The sequence below is a fragment of the Fukomys damarensis genome, unplaced genomic scaffold (assembly GCF_012274545.1).
Source record: "Fukomys damarensis isolate Sample0158 unplaced genomic scaffold, DMR_v1.0_HiC HiC_scaffold_14, whole genome shotgun sequence".
Lineage (NCBI taxonomy): Eukaryota > Metazoa > Chordata > Mammalia > Rodentia > Bathyergidae > Fukomys > Fukomys damarensis.
Window position 1 is genome coordinate 70104563 of NW_022900926.1, and position 24598 is coordinate 70129160.

Genomic DNA, 24598 nt, shown 5'->3' on the forward strand with positions numbered 1-24598 from the left:
TATAGTTGGTTCATATGAATCAAGATGCAACAAGATCTATACACTGTATTTGGTTATTATGTCTCTTTCATTCTATTGTTTTTCTTCTCATACTATTAATTTGTGGGAAAAAACAGAACATGTGATCTGGAGAATGTCCCATATTCTTGATTTTATTAATTGCTTCTATTATAAGTCTGTCTTTAGTATTTCCTGTAGAAAGGCAACCAAGATCAGTTTTTAAATTTCTAGTTAATACTGTGGATAAAAGATCTGGCTGCCCATTTTTAATAATTCTGTTACTGAAGCTGATTAGAAGGTTCTGATATTATCAAAAGGATCCGCCCTCATAAATGAACTCATTTTATTTGCATTTTTCTTTAGCCTACATATTAATAGATCTATGAAAGATTTAAAAATATATCTGTCTTTATTCTATTCTCTTTGATTTTTTCATATTTTTCCTATCTCCCATGGTAAATATTCATCTTTTTTCTTCTCATGCCACTTTAAAATATTAAAGAAAATGAGAACAGGTATATTTTTTAAAACCTTCATGTATATAACAACTACTGATACAAATAAATTTTGTGTTGCTGGTTTGTAAGCTTTTTGGTTGAAATTTTTAAAAGTAGTTAAGAATTTATACTTGGGTAAATTATGGTAATGAAGTGTCTGGAGAAAATGATAGTGTTCTCAGGAATACAGCGAGGGAGTCCCCCATCCCCACAAGTTAAGGGTTTTAAAAGCATCCTTTTTGCTTGGCAGACACATTTCTGCTTTTACTTCTCTTCCAAGACAGGAATACTCTCCAGAGGAGAGGGTAGACAGAGCCAGCAAGAGAGGGTCCCGTGACCCCTAGGAGCAATGCTGATCTTACCTGTGCTAGGATTATATACAATGAAGGGCACAGAAGGCAGTCTGAGTTGTATCTGTCACATGTGCATTGTCATTATATTAATTTAGGTTGGGGACACTGATAGGCGTCACAGGGCACATGCTTTTATAAAGAAAGCAGTAGGAACCTGTCAAGAGTTATTTCTGGTTCTCTGTAATTACATTAGCCATACACAAATTCACATATATTATTATCCCTTTAGAAATGCAACCCACTTTTTAAAGAAAGTCCAGTGGCAGTAATAGTTGATGTTCGCTCTTAAAATATAATACTAACCTTTGTGATGGCCTGCCAGACTGGTTCCCTAGATATATCTGCCTTTTTTCTGGTTCTGGGGATTGACTCCAAGGCCCTGTGCACCCTGGACAAGTACTCTGCCATTGAAATACATCCCCATGCCTCACCAGCTCTAATATCCAGCTTTCATCGTTCTCAAATGCCTTCTTTTTTACATCATTGGATTTAGTAACTGAAAAATTGGCAGTCCAAAAAGCAACCGTCATTAAAATGTAGTATTTTACAAAGTGCCATATGAAATGTACCTTTAGGTTATATACTGAGCCGTATATGTTGTAACATGCTATTAATGCATATTAAGGCAGATATAAGGTACACAAGATTCATGATTTCATTTGTATCTTTGCATAGAACAAAAGCCAAATGGCTACAGATAAAAACAGCATGGATCTGGCACAGAAACAGACATGTGGCTCAATGGATAGAATAGAAGATGAAGAAATAACATGAGGCATCTTAAGTCATCTTAGGTCATATTAAGTAACAACCTGGTGGAAGAAAATAGGTAAAACTCTTGAAGATATATGAACAGGAAGGAATTTTCTGAACAGAAATAGAAATAGCACCAAGAATCAACAAATAGGACTAAAAAACTAAAAAACTTCTGTACAGCAAAAGAAACGATCAACAGTGAAGAGACCACCTATGAAACAGGAAAACAATTTTGTCAGCTACTCCTCTGACAGAGGACTAATACTGAGAATTCACAAAGAAGAAGAAGAACAACAACAACAATAAAAATCCAGACCACCCCCCTGGGTCTAATCAAAGAGATCTAATAAAAAATGGGCAGTGGACATGAGTAGACACTTCTTAGAAGTACAAATGACCAATAAATACATGAAAATGTTCAACATTTCTGCCCACCAGAGAAATGCAAATTAAAACAATGTTGAAATTCCATCTTACTCCAGTAAAAGTGGGGTTTTAGCTCACTGGTCCCACCACCTGCCTCACAAGCACAAGGACCCGAGTTTGATCCCTGGTACCTGCCCCCCCCAAAAGAAACAAAACACAAAACCGTGACAAATATTGGTGAACTATGGTGGCAGTGATAGGTACCTTCTGTACTGCTGGTGAGGATGTGAACTCATGCAATCACTATGAAAATAAGTATGGAGCTTCCTCAAAAAGCTAAAACTAGAAATTCCGTTTGATCTTCTTCTCTCCCCTTATAAGTATGTTCCCCCCAAAAGTTAAAGGCATTACACCACAGTGATACATGCTTAACCATGTTTATAGCAGCACAACTCATAATAGCTAAATCTTGGATTTATGGATGGAAAAAATATATATCCATCAACAGATGAATAGATTAAAATGTGGCATCTGTACAAAACAGAGTACTACCCTGCTATAAAGAAAGATAAATCTGAGTCATTTATAGGAAAATGGATGCACCTTGAGGCTTAAGTGAAGTAAGTTAGAAACACAAGTTAAATATCATATTACTTCTCTTGAATGAGAAACCCACAATTTAAATAATTTTAAAAAACAAAATAAAGACAACTGGAAACCAGGAGACAGATCTTTTACACATGTGAGGGAGAACTAGAAATTGAGGGAGTGAGGAGAGAGAGGAAGGGAAGGAGAATAAAAAGAGCTAAGATGTGTTAAGAACCTGCACCTACTCCCTAAGATGACATTAGACATTATGTACTGTGAACATGTACTACTTTTTTTAAGAGGTTAAGTGGAAATTAATTTTTAAATTCTTTTTAAAAAATAGTTGATTTGGAGAAAAATACTGAGTCAGCCATCCAGTAGTTTGTACTCAGGTGAGGTGAAGTGTCTAAGGCACACAGCATCAAAGTTGTTGTTGTTTTTTTTAACACTTGGATACTGTGAGAAGAAGTCAGAGTGGCTCTTATTTTGCTACAGACTACCTCATTTGTGATCCCATCATTAGTCTGTTTTAAAAGTTTCTTAAACATTGTAGTAGAACACAACATAATTTACTGCTTTAATCATGTTGAAGTTTAGAGTTCAGCGGCATTGAGTTCATTCATATTGGTGTGCAGCCAGCATCACTACCCATCTCCAGAAAATTTTCATAATCCTCAACTGAAGCTTTGTAACCATGAAATAATCAGCACCCGCTTGGGAACCAACATTCTATAGTCTCTATGATTTGACCACCTCCTATAAGTACTTTATATTGTTTCTCACAAATGAAATTATACAGCATGAGTGTTTGTCCTTTTGTGAGTGATTTATTTCACTTGGAGTAATGTCTTCAAAGTTCACCCATGTTGTAGCATGTGACAAGAACTCATAACTCCACCAGAGAAAAATTCCACATCTGACTTCATGTGACAGGTAGCAGTCAGGATGCAGGCATACTAAAAATATTGTATATGAGGTGTATGTTAAACACAGCTGAATTTTGTGCTTAGACTGAGATCCCATCCCAAAGATATCTCGTTAGGTATATACACATATTCCAAAATCTTAAAAATGTAAAGTCTGAAACACTTTTGATTCCAAACATTTTGAATAAGAAATACTCAACCTGTACTCTCCCTCCTGAGTTTCTTTGGACTACATATTTACTGTATTTTTTGTTCTAACTTTAGTATTTTCATGTGCAATTCAATTCCTCAAACATTATTTTCACTTCTAACTCTTAAGCCAAACGCCTCACCTGCAAACTCTCCCATTTACCCATTGACTGCAAACTCCTGAGGGTAGGTGGGGTCTCTGCATCATGGCTGGGATAGGGTCCTTCTTGTTCTGGTATCCAACACAGGCCGGGCACATGGTATGGATGTGCGTGGAATCAGCCTTTGACTCCCCCCAATGAAATCTGACACAAAGTAGGGCAGCGAAATATGTTACCTAAGAGAATTGCTTTCAATGCCTCAGGTCAATAAATGGGAAGGTGATCAGGTTTTGTTGAGAGCTGGCTGATTTTGAGGAAGTAACATCTTGTAGCCTCTTCAACTCCACAGAAAAATAATATTCAACCATGTTTTTTGGCCTTAGGGATTTATGGAAAGACTTTAGATGGAATATTTCGTATGAATGAAGAGAAGAGAAGAATCTATTTTTCAAGAAAGAAGAAATCTATTAAGAGTGCTATACTAGAGAAGGGAGATGTTGCTTTGTCAGTGCATGTATTTTACATTAAAATGACTTAAGTAAAGGACTCAGTCCACTTTCTGGTACAGAAGTTCTTCGTAAATGCTTGCTATAATTTTTAGTGATTATTTTTCAAAATCAATTTTAACATTAGGTAACAAATTCAAAAGTTTATTTGTCATCATATTATTAAAATGCAATACTACATGCTTATTTGGACTGCTATGTGCTCATCACATAAAAATAGCTTGTGTAAATAAGTAGGTATATGGGTAGGAAAGAGGGTTATGAGGATGGTATTTTTGTAAGTGATACAGCCATGGATATAAAAGAAGAAAACTGGCTCCGGATCCTTCCTTGGCAAATTGCATTCTGAAGTTTTTTTAAAATATAAGAAAAATTTACTTGTTATAAAAGTAGTATCTGTCTATTACAGAAGGATTTAAAAACTGATAGAAAAAAAGGGAATTATTGCACCTAAAATCCCAGTACAGTGGGCATCTATTGATTTTTACCTTTTCCCTAGCTTCTTTCTCTGGGTTGCTACAACTCTCTGCCCACGTGTGGTGCTGGGTGGGAAGTGTGAAGGTGTTAAGCAAACTCTTTCTTTCATAGGCTTTTGCACGACGCATGACGAGAGAGAGAGAGAGAGAGAGAGAGAGAGAGAGAGAGGGAGAGAGAGCTTGGCTGCTGCAACTGCCAAGCTGTGATCTAGTCTGGCTATATGCAAAGGCCCTAATGCAGGTTCTCTCTCTCTCAATGAGTCGAATCTGAGGGGTTTGGATGTAGGATGGCAGAATACACAGATGCACATACACAGACTGAGTTGACTTTTGCCAGTCATGCAGGTAAGAGAAAGTGTCCTCTTATTTCTAGGTGCTGAGTCTATCTGCTTCCTGTCCTACCAGAGCCTGCTTGTTCAACTTCTCCCTGTCCCTGAATTATTTCATCTCCTTGAAATTTCTTCTCTCTTCCCAAGTTTGCCAAGTTGGTTTCTACTGTTTCCTAGCTGTCACATTCATCTGGAGACAATTACTGTTAACACTTTGGTTTAAATATTTCCACACTTGCCTCCTGTGGGTTAGAATATTTTGTGAGCAAAAGATAGTCACACATATGATATTTCTTTAGCAACTACATCTTAACAACCGCATAATATCATATGAGCTGTGTCATAATGCATCTAATTTTCTGTAGGACACTTAGTTGCTGTCAACTTTAAGTATGAGAAATAGCTAAAAGTTTTACATGTTCAGAGTTTATTTCTGTAAGATAAATCTGTAAGCATATAGTTTTTGAGTAAAAGTATAGGAACATTTGGGGGCTATAGATAAAAACTGTCAAATATTCCTGGTGGCCCATTTCCTATCCATGTATGTTTGAATGACTCTAATACTATGAAAGCAATGATTTTTTTTATCATTTTATTCTCTGCACAGTAATAGCATATCTGTTCAATGAATGATACATATTTATCAAATAGTTACTCTATTATTTATAATGACATAAAATAACTCACCTAAAGCGCAGTGTTAGTTTAGTCTGCTAAAACAAATTATCACAGTATATATATCTTATAATTCTGGAAGATAAAATGTTCCAGATCAAGATAGCAGCAGGTCCAGTATCTGGTAATAATGCCCTGCTTCCTGGTATCACCTGAAAATGGAGAGAGAAATTATCTCTCTTTTGTTTCTCCCTATAAGGGCGCTAATTTCATCCAAGAGGGCTCCACCCTTATGATCTGATCATCTCCCTAAATCTCCACCTTCTAATAAAAATAATGCACATTACAGGCTAGGATTGCAACATATGAATTTGTTTTGAGGTGGGAGAATGGGACACATTCATTCTGAAACAGTCCTCAAGGTAACACGAGAGAATAGGGTTTAAATGGTGGCAGTATAACTCTGGAGTCTAACCAGGAAACTCTTCAGTGAACCCTAGCCAGGAACCCCAGCAATGCCTCTTCAACAGCTACTGAATGAATGATCCTTTCTATATCAGTTTAACTTGTTCAAGGAGGGATGGTTTCCCTGGAAAAAGACCGAGCTAGGTCTTTCTGTCATGTGCTACTTAACACTCTGCATTTCTGTTTTGCATAACTTACCATAGGTGCATGTATTTACTTAAATAGTCTTCTTTCTTCTCTGTAACTTTCATGAAAGTGAGAGCCGTGTGTGCCTTGTTCAGAGGTGCATTTCCAGGACCCCAAATCTTGACTGTGAATGTGTTTATTGTGGAGCCAGATATACTAATGACTTAAATGTATACAGCCTGTTTTCTTGATGTTGCAGGGCCACATGGTGGGTAATAATTTTTCACAAATGGTGTGTTAATATGAATTTCTGTCTGATGTAGAGAAGGAACAAAAGACAAGGGAAGGACCACAAATCCCAAGGACCAGCAAAGTGAACACCTAAACGGTCTATACTGAGTTTTAGGAGAAACCAGCCAATAAAGATTGTTCTCCAGACAATAAGATAAGATACAAAAAATGCATAATATTCCTTAACTTTTATGCAAAAAATATTACCAAATATATAAAACATAATTGTACTAGAGTACAACAATGAAAACCCAATTTTAGTGGGACATTTTAATATGCCTCTCAGTAGATTTCTGACTGATGATTACAATGCAATACCACCTCATCCTCATTAGGATTACATAGCATGTGATTGAAAAGTATGGTGAATATTTAAATTAAAAATAAGTTTATTAGAGTAAAAAAGATTGGTTTCCATGAATCCCCCTCAAATATCTCCCTCACTGTGAACATACTTATCCCATTCTTGTGATTCTCTGAAGTAGTCATGGAAATCCTCTTTCATGAGTGTCCTTAGTTGTGACTGCCTCAGTATCCTGAACTGATGAAAAATGTTAACCTTTCATAGCCATTTTGACCTTGGGAAGGAGCCAGACATTACCTGTTGCCAGATTCAGTGAATAAGGTGATAAGAACACACTGTAATACTTACAAGTCTGCTTTTCTGTTGGATAGCACTCTGCATACCTGCTATGAAAGATATGAAAGAGGACAGCTTCAGAAGGTAGCAAAAATAATGGAATAAGTGTGTTCAAAGTAAGGAGAGTATTTTGAGGTAGATTAATGGCAATGTGTCTTGTATTGTCCTAAAATTTAAACATTCAATTAGATCACATCTTTCTATAATATATATATTATCCAGAAAAAAACAACTAGACGGGGATATAGCTCAGTGGTTCTGCCACCTGCCTCACAGGCAGTTTGATCCTCGGTACCAAAAACAAAACAACATCAACAACAAAAATGAGGTAGAAAAAAACAGCTGTCAGCAAAGCTGTGGAAACACTGTTGCACTGTTGGTAGGAATGTAAAATAGTGCTGCCTCTGTGGAAAATGGTGTGGTAATACCACCAAAACTTTAAAATATAATTATTACACTATCTGTCAATTTCTCTTCTTGACGTATATCTAGAAGAATTTAAAACAGGGTCTTGAATAGATATTTGTATGCTCATTTTCATAGCAGCAATATCCATAATACCCCAAAGGTAAAAGTAATCCCAATGTCAATGGGTAGATGAATCATAAACAAACATGCCACGTGCATCCAGTGAAATATTATCCTTAAGTAGAAAGGAAGTTCTTACAAATGAAGGAAACTTGAGAAGATTATGCTGAACAAAGTAAGTCTGGCACAATAGAACACATACGCATGATTCCACTTCCATGAGAAACTTCCAGGAATCAAATTCATAGCTATTGGGAATGGAATAATGGCTGCTAGGCACTGAGGGAAGAGGAAGATAAGCAGTGATTGTTTCCTAAGTATAAAATTTCAGTTTTGCATAAAGGTAATTGTGTGGGTGGACATTGGTGATGGTAGCACAATGAGGTAAACATACTCAATGCCACTGAAGTCTACACTTAAATACCAAAGATGATACATTGTGTGTATTTTACTAGAGTGAAATGTCTTGATAAGTCTCTTACTGATGAAGGTAGATTAAAAAAATTGGTATTTAGAGGATTTGAGTAAAATAAGCAATAAGCCATACAGAAGACTTTGTATGAAAATAGTATAGCCGTGCTTTCCTAACATTTATGGAATACTTAACAAATCTGATTATACGAAAGGCCAGCAGTTCCCAACCTTTTTGACACCAAAGGATCATTTTCATGGAAGGCCATTCTTTCCCAGGATGAGAAAAGGGGGACAGATTTGGTCAGTTTGAGTATATTACAGTTATTGTGTACATTTCTAGTGTTATTACATTGTAATATAAAGTAATTATACAACACGTTATCATGCAGTATCACTGAGATCCCTAAACTTATTTTCCTGCAACTGGATGATTTCATCTGGGGGTGATGGAAGGCAGTGACATCCAAAGTATGTTATGACCAGTCTACTCCACAATCTCATTTTCTGTCGATGCAGAAAATCCTACAAAGATATTGGAAAAGGAAGCAGTTTTGTGGAAATCCCAAGACATTCTTCCTTGACTTTACTTCAGAACATATGGATATTTGGAGTTGTCTTTGACATCCTTTTAAGCCACTTTTAGTTGCAATCTTAGGTGGTTGATCCTTTTCTAGCATGGAAAAAGTTAATTTACCAGCTTATTCATAAATGGGTGTGGATCCATTTCTTCCCAGTTCAGGGGTCTTTTGTGGTTGGGAAGTAATGCTTAAACACTTCTGAGAGCTGAGATTGTTGATCATGCAATAGCTGAGAGAAAGAAGGCCAGGGTTCAGTCTCTTAAAATCTCTGCTAATGTCTGAAACATGTCAAAATTCCCAATGCTCACTTGCTGCCCTCTTAATTCCAGTTTGGCTTTGAATGTATTTATCTGCTGACTTCAACACAATGACCATTCTCATCTGAAAGACAAATTGAGTTCCTTTAGCAGGTTAAATATATCATATGAGTGAGCAAGTTTTGAGACTCATTCTATGTCACAGAAATATGTTACCAGTGGTGACTTTTTCTAAAATAAATTTTTGGAGGAACCCTTATAGCTCAAAAACTCTGGCCAGTAATCTGCCTTTAGAAAGTAATCTCACTTCTGTGTATAAAAGAAGACATGTGTCCTCTGTGTCCATCTCTTTACAGAGCTGCATGAATAGATATGAGTTAAGTGTATGTACTTTAATACGGTTGGTGATTTTAACCATAGCCTGGAAAACATTAAGTTCAGGTGACACTTTTCAGAGAGCCAGCATTTCTGTATGGATGCTCCAGTATGGAGACTCCCATTTGGAAGCAACCTCTTCGACGTGAGCAGGGAAAACAAAAAAACATCATGTTATAGAAGCCTCTATCTGTGCATAAACTGACACAGAATAGCCAATTCAGTTTTCTTGATATATAATTATTCCGACTTGAATAGTGGTAGTTGGCAACAAAAGTGCACATGATATATCTTCATGCACATTTTCCTAAAATATATATATTGTACAAAAACAAGTATTGTTACCTTGTAGTCAACACTGGTAGACTTGTCAACCTGGATTGCATACCATGGTGTTTTTTTGTTTTATATCTAGCTGTCCCCTAAGAGCCTTGTATGCACATAGGTGTGAAAGGTTATGGGATTATGAAAGCAGGATAGCTGGCTCGCTTTTAAGGGATAGGTTCTGGTCTGAAGCAGTGGTTTAAAGGGGGTGTGACCAGGAAGGGTGTATTTCCCTTCCTGGCTTCTCCATTGACTCTATTTTCTCTATTTGCCATGCCACAAGCCACTTTTCTTCTACCATTTACATGTGCCATGTCCAGTCTTGAGGCCAGCCAACTATAGCTGGAATGAGTCAGAATAAATCTCCCCTCCTACAAGTAGTAGGTGTCAGGTATTGTGTCTCAGTAACAAGAGAGTATCTAAGAGACATAGTGACTCATTAATCCTTTCTAATAATTTTGCCTCAATATTTTTCACTGTTTCATCAGTTCTTCTAGCTATGGTGGTGCTAGACAAAAAGGAACAAGTGCCACCTTTTCTTTTTCAGTACCAGGGATTGAACTCGGGCGCTTGTGCTCATAAGGAAGGCAGCAGAACCACTAAGCCAAATCCTCAGCCCGAGTGCCACCTTTGAACTGCAGTCTTTTCCTATAATTTCACAACATGTGTCTTTCGCAGCAGAAGGATCAATTCTTCATCAACAGCAAAGGGATTTTTATCTTTAACAATGAGGTAAGCCACTAAGAATGAAGATCTAAGTGCAGAAACACTTGATGAAGTGGTGACTTTCAATAATTGCTTGTTGGGCCGGGGATTTAGCTCAGCGGTTCAGTGGCCTGCCTTGCAAGCGCAAGGACTGGAGTTCTATCCCCAGTACCCCTCCCCGCAAAAAGTTGCTTGTGCTCAGATTTTTTCTTCTGAAAAAAGGTTTGTCTTTTAATCCAGGGTGCTTGGTCTCCATGTGGAAAAACAGTTGTGAAGTTTTCATGGCTTCTTTAGATAGGCAGTTGCCACATATTTTACAAAGAGGGCCAGAGAATGTGAATCACCTGTTGTAATGAACCTGTACTTTAAGTAGGACCCTTGTTATTTTCTTTTAAGTGCAGTTTAACTTGGTTGGTAGCGTTAGTGTCTTCTGCTGCCTCATCATTAGGTCTCCCTCCCTTTTTAAAAGAAGCTTTCCAGTAATGTTTATTTGCCATTCATTTTATGTAAGGTTAGCTTATGGGCTTACCAAGACTGTGTCTGAAAGAAGTGTATTGTGCAGGAAATAGGCCCGATTAGAAGTGGTAATTAAAATAATGGGTGTCCCATGCACAGACTAAAATGTCAGATTCTGATTTAAAGATTGCTGCCAGCTGCAGTTGCACAATAGAAATACATCAACTTCTTTGCCACTATAAAATCTGCTACTGGATGCAGTTTAATTGTCACTTGTCTCTTACATGATAGGGTTTGGATATAAGTCTGTAAGCAATTGATTTATTGTGGTCTCAGTGCGGTCAAACCTTCTGCTCATATTGCTCTGCATTTACAGCTGCTCCCCAGTATTAGCATCACTGCCTCAACGCCATCTCAGTCTATCAGTGATTATATTCTGACACGGAACTTGCAACCTAGATCCTTCGTATGTGCAATTCACAGTAGGGTCTTGCTTCTATAAGAATCTAATTTGCCACTGATATGTGCCCTGAGGGCTGGGGATCCCTGGTTTAAATGAATGCTCTCTATGGAGGAGGAATGGCTGGTGGAAAGAACAGAGCAGCAGTGAGATCAGAAGTGAAACTGACAATCATTCTTACTGGTCTTGGAAACGTGACTCCCTTTGACTTCATTGTAATCAAAATGTGTAGTTTCACAAGGAAACTCATTTAATTTTGTCTTTGTAACTTTAAAATATTTTGTCTCACTGCTCCTGGAGAGAGTCTCTGTTATTTTTAAATAAAACATAGGCCTGAGCATCATTCATTGTAGCCCTGTGCCCTCTACTAAATCACATGCTTTCTTTGCTTCTTTTTTTCTCTCTGACTCTCCTGGTGAACTCTGCACAAAGTGACACTTGATAAATAAAGTCAACTAATGAATTTAAGAGGGCATGAAGTTCTTCTCACTTTGAAAAATAGAATGAGGTAGTATACAAAGATGGGGTATTCATTAGTCAACTTTACCACAAATCAAATAAGTCCTAAGGGTTTTCTCCATCCACCTTGTTGAGTCACCTCAAGAAAAAGCTGGGGCTTCACTTAGCTAGTTTCTAAAATCAGAAAGATGATGGCCTTCACATTCTGGTTTCCTTGGGAGTAGCCAACAGGTTACGAAAATACCAAAATAGACTGATAAACCTAAAACTTTCTATTTGTTTCTTGTTTAATCTGGTTGTGGGTGCAGTGTTAGAAACCCCTTCCCACAGAAGGATGTATAAGGGAATATTCATATCTTTGATTTCTCAGAAGAAAAACACAATTCTCAGAAATATATTGTTAGCTAACAAAGTCCCACTTCTATTTTGCGGAAGTGTCAACACCTCAGGTGTTTAACCCAGATAGAAAACACAAAAACAAAATATGAGCACTAGAACTGCTTTTCTGCTCCTCTCAGCCTCTGAATTATTTGGTGAGCTTATCTGCCAGCTGTGTTAAATAGGGCTTGCCTTTGTATTCATTTCCCTAGTGTCTTTCTCCCTCTTGTGATCTTTGCTCATCTCCCAACAGCCTTTCCTTCTCTTGTACAAGCTGCTGATGTCTAGGTACTGATATCAGGGACTGACACCTGTTTTATTTGTATTTATTTTTCTCATTGAGTTTACTAGTACTTTTTGGGTGTACAGTACAGTTACATTCATCACTGGGATCTTGTACCTTTACATGACAAGTCTTGGTTCTCATTTTTTCCCCATACCCCTGCCCTCCCTTCATCCCCTCCTCCCTTCCCTATTTACAAATACTTTATTTCCATTTTTTCATTTTCTCATGTTTTTTTCTTTTCCCTTATTACCTTTACCCTACCCTTCCCACTTCCCCTACACCTTTAGTCCTTTTCTTCCTATTTCACATTGTCAATTATATCATTAGGATCTTATGTATCATTAGTTTTTCACACCAGAGAAACTATTTGATATTTATACATGTGTGAATTATTTATTTCACTTGAGTATATCCTCAATATGTATCCATTTTCCTATGAATGACTCTAATTTCTCATTTTTTATGGCTGAGTAGTATTCCATTTTATAGAAAAACCACATCTTCTTTATCCAGTTTCCAACTGATGGGCAAATGGGCTGTTTCCAAGTTTTAGCTATTACAAACTGTGCCGCTATAAACACAGGTGTGCATATATCACTGTGGTATGATTCTTTTAATTCTTTTGGAAAGATACCCAGCAGAGGGATGGCTGGGTCAAGTGGAACCTCTAGTCCCAGCTCTTTGAGGTATCTCCATATTGATTTCCATAGTGGTTGCACCAGTTTGCACTCCCACCAACAATGGAGAAGGGTTCGTTTCTCCCCACAACCCCACCAACATTTGTTATTGTTTGATTTCTTGATAGCAGCCATTCTTTGTGGGGTGAGCTGGAATCTCAGTGTTGTTTTCATCTGCATTTCTCAAATAACCAGTGATGTGGAACATTTTTTCATATATTTACTTGCTGCTTTACTTCTTTGTCTGAGAAATTTCTGTTCATTACAGATGTCCATTTTTGAATTGGGTCTTTACATTTGTGGGACCTGATTTTTTGAGTTCTTTATGTATTGTAGATAATAGTCCTTTGTCTGAGGTGCAGCTGGTAAAAATCTTTTCCCTCACTGTAGTTTGTCTCTTAGCTCTGTTGATGGTTTCTTTTGCAGTGCAGAAGCTTTTTAATGAGATGAGATCCCAGTTGCTGATTCTTTCTGCCAGTGCCTGTGCTACTGAGGATTTGTTCATAAAGTCTTTTCCTATGCCAATGTCTTCCAGAGTTCTACCTAACTTCTCTTCCAGCAAATTTAGTGACTCTTTTTAAATATTTAGATATTTAATCCACTTGGATTTTAGTTTAGTGTATGGTGAAAGATAAGGGTCTAGTTTTAATCTTTGGCAGGTTGAAATCCAGTTTTTCCAGTACCATTTATTAAAGAGGCTATCTTGCCTCCAGTGAGGATGGTTGGCTCCTTTATCAAAGATGAGGTAGCTGAGTACATCTGGAGTTGTTTTTGTATTCTCCAATCTGTTTCACTGATCCTCAGGTCTGTTTCTTTGCCAGTACCATGCTGTTTTTATCACAGTGGCTTTGTAGTATAGTTTCAAATTGGGAATTGTTATACCCGCTGCCATGTCTCTGTTGCCTAGGATGGCTTTTGCTGTTCTAGGTCTCTTCTGGCTCTAAATTAATTTTTGGATTATTTTTTCTAGTTCTGTGAAATATACTGTTAAAATTTCAATTGTCATTGTGTTGAGTATGTATAGCAGTTTTGGTAGTATTGACCCCTGTTTTATATGAGCCTGTCCTCTGATAATAGCTGGTTGATTGTGGTGGGCACCTGACTCAAGTCAGCCAATCAGATTTTTTTCTCCTGAGACTTTGACCTGTGATACATAGAGAGGCAGACTAAAAATTACTGGAGCTGAATCACAATGTGGTAGGCAGAATTTTCATTCTTCTTCCCCAACCTGTATATAATATGAGATGATGAGCTATCGCTCCCATAATTGCTTTGTTGCAAGGTATAGTTGCCCCTACAGTATGGTGATTAATCTGGGTGAACCTGATAGAATCATTTGCATTTGATGGAATCTTTTTTTTTTCATACTACAGACTTTATTCAGTTTCACTAGATTTTACATGCATTCATTTGTGTGTACAGATCATAGTTTTAGCATAAGTCTGAATTTATGTACTCAACACCACAATGAGGATACAAAACTGCTCCATCAGCCCAAAGGAACTCCGTGTGTCATGCCTATAGAAGTCACACAAAAGTCATGTCCCATCCAGTCCCCTACCCTGGAAATCAACCTGTTCTTCATTTCTATAATTTTGACACTTCAAGACTGTTGTACAAATGTAGTCATATACATATAATATGCTATCCTTTGATATTGTTTTTCAAATTCATCATTGATACCTGAGGAACATCTAAGTTGTGTGCATTAATAGTCTGTTCCTTTCCACTGTAGAGTAGCATTTGAAAGTACAGATGATTTGTTTAACTAATTATCCATTGCAGAACATCTGTGTTATTTCCAGTCTTTTAGTAAAGCTGCTATGAAATTTTTGTACAAGTTACTATGCCAAAAAAGGTTTTCATTTCTCTGGGATAAATGTCTAGAAGTGCATTTTCTGGGTTATATAGTATGTTTAATTTTAGAAGAAATTTCTCAACTCTTTTCCAGACTGGCCATACCATTTTACATTCTTATCATCAATATATGAAAAATCTACTTTGTATCATCAACATCATTTAGCATTTTCACACTAGCCATTCTGATGTCATACTGCATTGTGGTTTTAATTTTCAATCCCTGATGACTCATAAAGTCTATTATTTTTTCAAGTGATTACCTGCCATCCATCTATCCTCTTTGGTGAAATGTTCATTCATATCTTTTGCTCATTTTCTAATTGGATTTTTTTTATTGTTGAGTTTGAGTTTACTGTGTATTTCCACATTGATCAGATACTCTATGGTTTGCAAATAATTTCAATCTGTAGCTTGTCTTTTCCTCTTCTGAGATTTTTTTTTTAACTGAGCAATTTTTAAAATTTGGAAGAAATCCAATGCATCAACTTTTTTCTTTTACAGATCATACTTTTGAAGTCCCATAACTTACCTTGTAAAGGTTTTTCCACTATGATTTTTCCCCTAAAGTTGTGTAGTTTTACATCTTACATTTAAATGGATGATATATTTTGAGGTAAATATTTTAGTATGTGTAAGGTTTTATTGAGTTTTGTTTTGTTTTTTGCTTATGGACATTTGATTGCTTCAGCATGGTTTGTTGAAAAGTATATCTTTTCTGTATTAAATTGCTTTTGAATTTTGTCAAAATTAGTTGGGGATATTTACTTGAACCTATTTCTGGGTTCTATCTCCTATTCTATTGATTTATATGTCTTTCTCTGCCAATTCCATATCATCTTTTTTTTTTTTTTTCATTTTTTTGTACTGGGGGTTGATCTCAGGACCTTGTGCTTATGAGAAAGGTGGTGGAACCACTGAGCTAAATCCCCGGCCCAATACAGTCTTGATTAGTGTAGCTTTATAGTAAAAGTCGTGAAGTCAAGTAATGTGAATCCTCTAAGTCTTGTTTCATCAAATTTTGTGTATCTTGATTACGTGCAGGGTATTTTTTTATGTCCTCCCATTTGTCAGCTGCTTCAGTCTAGGGAAGAGCATTCTTGCAGAAGCTCTTCTTTTTTTTGTTGTAACTCCTGCAAATGCTGTTGGTTTTGCTCCAGTCTGTCTTCTAACCACTGCAGGAGAAGCCTGCTGACTGCTGACATCTGACTGCATGGATTCTTAGTAAACATGGAGTCATTATGGATCTTGGTTATTGAGTTCAGATGTGTAAGACTGTGAATCCTCTCCTATGCATCTTGCTCCTCCTGGCACAGGATCTTGGGCAGCTCCACTGCTGATTCAGGGCACACTTTCCCAATGGTGACATGAGGCACAATATGGATTGGGATTTTGATTCTCTCATACTCTGAGCTCTTTGGGGCCTGTATGGATTGGAAGCAAGTGTGTAGTACTCGGTCAGTCTTTGTGTTTTTATCCTTTATGAAACAGGAAAAAATAAGACCCACAAAGCCTAGATCAATCATCTTGTACATTGCTTGCACACAGATCAAGATGTGCAAACATCAACATGTGAAGGCCAAACAGTTATAGGAGGATGGGAATGGTATCAGCCCATAACTCTCATGGGGAGACCTGTTAGCTCAGCCAACCTTTCTGCCTCAGTTGAGGTCACAGACAGCTGCTCTGGAGAAATTTCTACTTGGTCTTTCCTCTTACTAGAATGTCATAGGATGATGACAGAATGAATATGAACAATTCTGATGGTGTCAACCTCCCCTATACACAGCCCCATCACGTCCTCCTCTATTGTGCTCAGAGCATGGTTGAGACAAGCACCAGACTCCAGATGAACCGTCTGCATGGCCAACACCACCTGCACCACCATCTTGCTTTGACCCTGCTCACATCCTTCTTGGGCCCACTTTGGCTTGGCCAACTGGGTGCCCTGGTGGCTTCCCTTCCACCCTGCCTGCACTCCACCCAGGCCTGGCCTTCTGCATGGGTTCTGCAAGGGCAGGGATTTGATGGAATCTCATTCAGGGAGATTTGAAGCATGCGTGGGTGGAATTTGACACATCACTGATGACTTAAAGGTAGAGGGACATAGAGAAGAAACTGCAGTGGTTTCTAAGAGTAGACAGGGTCTCCAGCTAAAGCCAGTGGAACCAGGATCTCAGTTCTATATATAGATGCAGGAAAACTGATTCAGCTCACAACTTGAATGCATGTAGAAGTGGATTCTTCTCTGGAGTTTCCAGATAATTGCACAGCATGTCTTCATTTTGGCTTTGGGAAAATCTGCTCAAAGGAGTCATGCCAGACTTCTGACACATAATTATGAGCTAATAAATGTATGCTGCCTCAAACCACTACAGTTGTGGTAATTGGTTGTGGCAGTAGAAGAAACTGACAGCAGTGTACTTGGAGAGGGCAGTGATGTCCTCTAGTTGAAGGCCTAGCACCACTTGGTTCTCTGCTTTCTTGTCAGCCTTTGTTTAGTGGTATGGGTTGTGCAAATATTTCCCAATAAAGTTGTCCCTCTTCCTGATTAAGTTTTACATTTGTTTTCTGTTGCATATGACTGAAAGAGTCTTAAGAAAAGGAAATGTGGAGTTGGGTGGTTTAATCCATTAAAATCTATAAATTTGCTACCTAGAAGTGTAGAACTACTTTGTGAAGTTTCAGAATCGTAAGTGAACTAAAGATTATTGAAAAAAATGTTTACTATATTTGTTGGCAATTTAGAATTGCATTTTAAAGCTTAATTTAGAAATGATTACATATCAAGTTTGGGCTACAGATATGCCCATCCATACAAACACAAATTACTTTGTTCACCCATAAAAACACTTTGCAGTAGGCATGCTCATTTGGTTAGGGCACACAGTCCAAAGCTCTCCGGAAACCTGAAGATGAGTTGATACCGGGTAACAAACTAGGTGAGGCCAGAGTGTGGCTTGCTCTTCAGGCATTAGAGGTTCACGAGAGTCTTTCTCACCCCCACCCCCAGGTCCAGCTGGCTGCCCAAAGTGGTGCACAGACCCTGGCAATGTCCTTGCCAACCTGGCCTTTGGCCAGGCCCGGAGAGAGAGCAGAGTAACATAGATGTCCAGGTGCAGACAGCTGGCTTGGCAGAGAAGAGGGGCTGGCTTACACAGAGGATGAGGAGAGGCAAGCTAGGGGCAATGGACCCTGGGAACCTGTCCGTTCCTGGACTCCCACTCCGCAGTGGCATGTACTCTGCACCCTCTGGGGTTTCAATTAGGGGGCAGGATGATACAGTCCACCAGCTTGCTCTTTACTTTGCTGTTCTAGGGTGGAGCTAGGAGTGAAGTAGAAGAAGTGGGGAAAAGAAATGAAGTGGGAAAAGACGCCTCTTAACATGTATCCATGGTGAAGAAACTCCCTCATGGTTTGTGCTTTCTTGGCAAGGGGAGCAAGACTGAGGTTTATAATCCTTCTTCCCAAATGTTCATGTATATGACACGAAGTATTGTGATCTCTTCCCTAAAATAGTGGCCTTGGTGCAGAAAGCATAACTGAATTAGTTTCAGACATTGAAAAACAGTCTTGTGGGTGGGGTCAGTGGGGAAAGGAGAAGAATAAGGCCAAGGATGGAAAAGAAGGATCATGTTTAGATATGCCTAAATTGCTGAGTCTCCCGGAGGAGCAGTTCTAGAAGAAGAGTACCCTTAGGTTGTTGGAGGGGTCTCCTTCGGGCACAAGAAAGAAAACTCAGCTTGGCTTGGTGCCCCGTTAACTCCTAGTTTGGGAAGTGAAGTCACAGTTTTAGTCTGGCAGCCTGGGGGACAGGCTCCCTGATGTCAACCTGACAGTCAAGCCTCATGCATAGTTAAATGGGTTTGCATAGAAACCTAGCAAACCAATCCTACTTGCCTGAATTTCCACACTTGGATTTTTTTTCCTTTCCCTCCTAATTGATTCATTTAGAGCTTAGTGTATCCATGTATAGTATTTCTTCACAATAGGAAAGAAGTAATAAATTAGCTGCATTTATAGCTGAAAGTCAATCTTGGTATTCTATTGATAGGAAAACCTCTTTTCTTCCTTACTCTTTTTCTCAAGAGAGCCTATAGATCAGGCCTTTTGCCATTTTCAGATCTTTCCCCAGGCATTAGAGAAACAAGATAACCATCTTTTAAGATAAAAGATACATTCTCCTTTGGATATGCTGGGGAAATAAAATACTTGAATTTTTGTGGTTTTTTTTTTTTTTTTTTTTTTTTTTTTTTTCAACATTCTCCTTTGGATATGCTGGGGAAATAAAATACTTGAATTTTTGTTTTTTTTTTTTTTTTTTTTTTTTGCTTCTGCTCATCCACTTATAATGTTTCAACATTTTAACTCCTGTAACGTTAGTTCTCTTGGCGGTAAAATACTAATTCCAATCACCTTCATCATAGGGCCAGAGGAGACTTAATTAATGTTTATAGAGCCTAAAGACTAATTTTTTCCACACCCCTCTCCTACTGCACATACACAAGCACTTCCTGCCATATTTGCTGGAGCCTTAATGTGTTCAGGTCTGGCTATAGTCCTGGCGTGTTTTGTCCCTCAAAGAGGAAAACACTGTATTATTCCCTGCTGACTTGGTTTGTCTTTTGCTCTCTGGTGACTTTGATCTTTGAGCAGCCCTTCACTCTGCTGATCACAGCCTGTCTTTAACCCCTGAAAAGGCTAAAGGGGACTGTGACACTGGGTTCAACTCAGGTTTCCCTGCGACCTCTCAGATGGCATCCCAGGGGATGTGTTCTCTGACCCACTGAGACAACGCTTTCATCAGCCCCAGGGCTCTGCCAGGGAGTGGGCTCTGCTTTCCTGCTCCAACTCCTGTTCATTTAATTGAGAACAATGACAGCGTGTAGTTAGAGGAGAGAGCTCTTATGATTTTAAAAAATGGTAATGATAAAATCTGTCTTTCTGGTTTACAATATTTGAGAAAGATTTTCAGTTATGAAGGAAAGTAGTACAGATAGGGAGGTAGTCAAGACAGAGGTGACTTATCTCTGCTTCCCTCTGAACCTGTGTGGGAACTCTATGGAGTGTGCCATCACCTCCCCCAAACCTCAGGGCAGTGGACAGAGAGTGGGGTGGCAAGTGGAAGGAATAGTTTCTTCTTGGAACACCCCCAGCGGTGAGGAAATCTAAGCAGCCTTGGGAGGAAGGTCACTTTGGGGAGACTTGAGGTCACCAGCTGATAATCTCAGCTGCACAGTCAACCATGTGAGTGAAGCCATCTCGGAGGTCAATCCTCTAGCCGCACATAAATTCCCTGGCAGTTGTCTTGTGCTTCAGGGGTGAGCCATATACTAGTACCCTAGTGAGGGTGAAATCTGGTTTAAAATGCATTATGAAAAGAATGAGAGGTAAGGAAATGGAAACATCATCTAAGGAGCTCTCAAAGTGTGTAAAAGTGAGCACATAAATATGTATTAAGTTTTAAGCCACAAAGATCGGGGGTTCTATAAAACATCTGAGAAAAATCAACTTTGTGAGTGTGTGGAGGTGGTCTGCATTTGGGATGTTAGGCCTGGCTGTACTCACAGTATGAGCCTCAGTCAAAACAAGCATTCACAAGGGTAACTTTGGTGGCAAAGAAACGCTATGGGTTTGCATTTTCCATAGTGAATAACAATTTTGATAGGCAGAGTCAGAGGGTTGCTCTTGGATTAGATGGGAGGATAAGGGAAGGAGATAATTTTAAAAGGACTCCTAAGTTTTTTATCTGAGCAACTGAGTGTGTGATAGTGCCACTATAGCACCTGGGAAGATTAGAGGAGGAGTAGACTGTGGAAAAATATCAAGCATTTTGTTCTGGTCATAGTACATTTGAGATGCCTGTCAGGCAGCCCCAGCAGAGGAAATACCAAATAGTTGTCTAAACCTGGGGAAAGGGTTGGTGTTAGAGATATAAAAACTGGGAATCAGCAGATTGTAGATGATATTTAAAGTCACATATCTTGGGTTGGAGAGATGAGAAGGGAATTAGGACTAAGCTGAATGGGACTTCAAATAAAGGAAACTAGGAAGGAATGGTCAGGAAAGCAGGAGAAGAAATGAATAGTATAGCATCCTAGAAATAATTTTAAAAAGCTACAAGAAGGGAGGAAATGACTAAGTATAAAATGCTCATGATAAGTGAAATAAGAGAAGACCTAGAATTGACCATTGGATTTAGCCAGATGGATGTCATTGGTTACCCTAATAAGAGCTGCTTCAGTAGTATGGAGAGAGTGAAATCCTTACAAAATTGCATTATGAGCACAATTAAAAGGTTAGGAAATAAATCACAGAATAACTTTCAAGGAGTTTTAATGAAAGTGGGAGGTCAGAGAAATGGATAAAATGGAGTCATAGCTAGAGAAGGACTTATTCAAAGGAGGAGAAATATGTAGCAAATTTATAGACCACTGGGGATGAGATGGAGAAACTAATCATCATGAGAGAGTGGGAGGCAAAAGGTCTACACAAGGAAGAAGGATGGAAATGATGGGAATTGGTTCAGAAGTGCAGGGTTAATCTTGGGTAGGGATATAGACACTTCATTTTGCACTGGTAAAGATTGCAGTTACAAATGCATGTAAGTTGTTGATTTAATAGTGGAAAGATGAAGTGAATCTCATCTAACTGGGTCTCTTTTGACAATGACATAAAAGATTAGTTCATCAGAGAAGGAGGAAGACAGTGCTAGTGATTTGAAGAAATAAAAAACATAAGAGAGTTGCTTCAGAAAGTGAGCAAATCAATTTCCTATTATCAATTTAAATGAGCCACTTGTTTTTTGTATCATAAAGGTTGACCAGTTAGCATGCTATTATGCTTTATTTTCTCCTCTGCTATATTTAGTTAGAAGTGGAGTGCTTAACTGGGATTAGAGTTTTGCCAGACAGTGAAATGGATGCAGTGTCTGCCTGTATAGAACTGAGCACCAAGGAACCAAAACTGAGTCTATAGTAAAGACACAGATTGTGGCAGGAGTGCAGGCAGAGAGGAAGGGAGTGGGAAAATAATGAGAATTATGAATTTGAATTCCAATGGAGTCTAATAATTTAGCAGGGATATGTATTAGCTTTCTCATTGCTGTGATAAAATAGGTGATACTCAAAACTCAAAGGAGGAGAGATTTATTTCGGTTCACAGTTTCAGAGGTTTAAGTCCACGGTTGATTGGTTCTAAAGAAGAAACATTGTGGGAGAGCATGGTAGGTATTTCATGGCAGCTTATTTCATGCTACCTGGGAAGCAGAGAGCAGGTAAAGAGCTCAAGAGTGTAAGGAGCCAGGGGCCAGATATAGCCTTCAAGATCACGCCCCATGACCCATTTCCTCTAACTATGCTCCAATTCCTTAGAGCCCAGTCAGCTGTGAATATAGTGGGTTAACCTACTGGTGAAGTTAGTGTCTTTTCAATTCCATCACTTCTCCAGGAGACTCTTAAACTGGTCAAATTGACCATCAAAATTAACCAGAACTGGAGTCTTCTACAGGAAGTGAGCTGGAAGGATGGGAAAGGGAAATCAGAAAGTGGAAGGTTTAAACTGAGTTCTCAGAGGTGATGCAGTTCTTGGCAGTGGTGAAGATCAGGGGGATAGCCATGGTGGTGGGTAGCTAAGGTCAGGTGAAAAAGGAGCCTTTGGCAGTGAGAAGACCAAAGAATGCCAAAATTAGGGTGATGACAGATTATCCTTATCAAGATTAAAGTTTCCAGGAATGACAGGCAGAAGAATTAATAGAAGGAATCATGGAAAGCCAGGTACTAAAATTCAGTATATGAGAGGGAATGAGCTCAAAGTCAATAGTGAAAGTATCAAGGAGGGTGGTTATATTTGCAGTAATGTTCTTCAAAAGGAGCTGGACTTTTTGAGAGAGGAGAGAGGAGACACTGTCTGGAGGCCATAATGGAGACACTCACACCAGGTGGAGGTCTCATGTGACAGGTGAAGGAAATCATCCTTAACTTTCAAAACCTACAAGGGAAACTGAGGGCTCATTAATCCTATTAATCCTAGCACTTCCTGCATTACAAAACAAAGATAAAGCAAAGATAAAACACGAGTAATTTATAATAAGATAATTTAACTTTGATGTGTAAAAATTGTTGTTCATGACTACGCCAACAGGCTTCATGAGATTGTTTGCTTTTGATCCACTGAGGGAAAGTCCTAATGTGACAGCTACACAGGCAGACTGTTAGAAAGGTATTGCTTTCCAGGGTATGATTTTCCAAAATAGTGTGCAATTCTTAGGATACATATGAAACAAAGACCAGTTCGATTTACACTGAAGCTTTATTTCTGGAAAATTCAGTGTATTTTAAAACTGTGTGAAAATACTTAGGGTGTATGTGTACCAAAGAGTTAAATTCCAGGTTCAGATGATGATAAACTGTTTCCTAAATTATCTGTCTGGCAATGTCCAAGGCATTTCTTCCCAGTGATGGACAGATGATACTCATTGCAGCAAATTCTGTCTGACTGTTGAAGGCATGCCCAGTCATTCTGACACCTAGTATTTCAAGTTTCTAAAATGCCTTCTACCTTCTGAGTTGGAGAGAGGAGATCAGGCTCAAAATTGAAGTCGGAGATTCAGGGGCTTTGGTGATGACACCACAGGGGCTCCAGAGGGCAGAGGGAAGTCTTGGGAAGAAGGAGGGGTGACAGGTCCAGCAAAGTGAGGGCCTGTTTAGAGCTCCAAGTACCAGATCCAAGGGATGGGAGGCTGGGGTCCTTGTTCTGACCGTGTGTCCCAAACAGAGATGTGAGACCTGACAGGAGGCACTTCAGGAGGTCTCTCAAGGGAAAAGGGAATCAGGTCAAATTACAGCCTCCTTCATGGATTGGCCTAAGGCAGTATGCTGTGCAGAGTCCAGGCTGTGCTGAGCCTGTGGCAGTGTCCCCTCAAGGGAGTGCATTTATTTTTCTGCATTTCCACACAGTCTTGTGGTTGTCAGCTTAATGACTGCATAATGTTCTGTGGTGCTGGTTACCATGAATTATTAAAGCAAACTCTCACGCTGGATTTTAAGCTCTGCCCTTCCCTTCCCTTCCCTTCTCTTCCCTCTTTTCTATTTTTTTCTTTCTTCTCTAGAACCTCTTCCTCCTCCTTCTTTGCTATTAGAATTAGTTGCACAGATTATTTTCAAGTGAACTTCTATTTTTTTGCTCCAATTTACATACTTGCTAAAGATAATCTTCAAGTAGTCTAAGGGTCCACATATCTTTCTAATTTTCCTTATGCTGCCAGTTGCTATCCAGTGGGATGTTTTAAACCCATGGAAGAATGCCATCAGAATTTGTTAACATATTGGTTTCACTGCAATCTCATCAATTTTGAGTGTCATTTAAGCTTTTTCCTTTTATGTTGATGATTATAAAATGCAATCTCAAGATTACTTTCCGTTTAGGTTTTTTAATTTTCAGCAAATACTCTTTGTATTTCTGAGAATTGTTTTTCACTTTTGTGCATTTCCCTTTCAAGAACTTAATGTTTTTAGGATTTTAATGTTCTAACTTGGATGAGTTTTTCATAGCACACTCACACACATGCACACATCCATTGTCATTACTGCTGCAAAATTCTACCTCTGTACTCCACCCTC

At 38.6% G+C, this 24598-nt stretch overlaps 1 pseudogene; it reads right to left on the reverse strand.

The window, feature by feature from the left end:
- Positions 1–16057: 16057 nt before the first annotated feature.
- Positions 16058–16866, reverse strand: LOC104866655 (annotated as a pseudogene).
- Positions 16867–24598: the final 7732 nt, after the last annotated feature.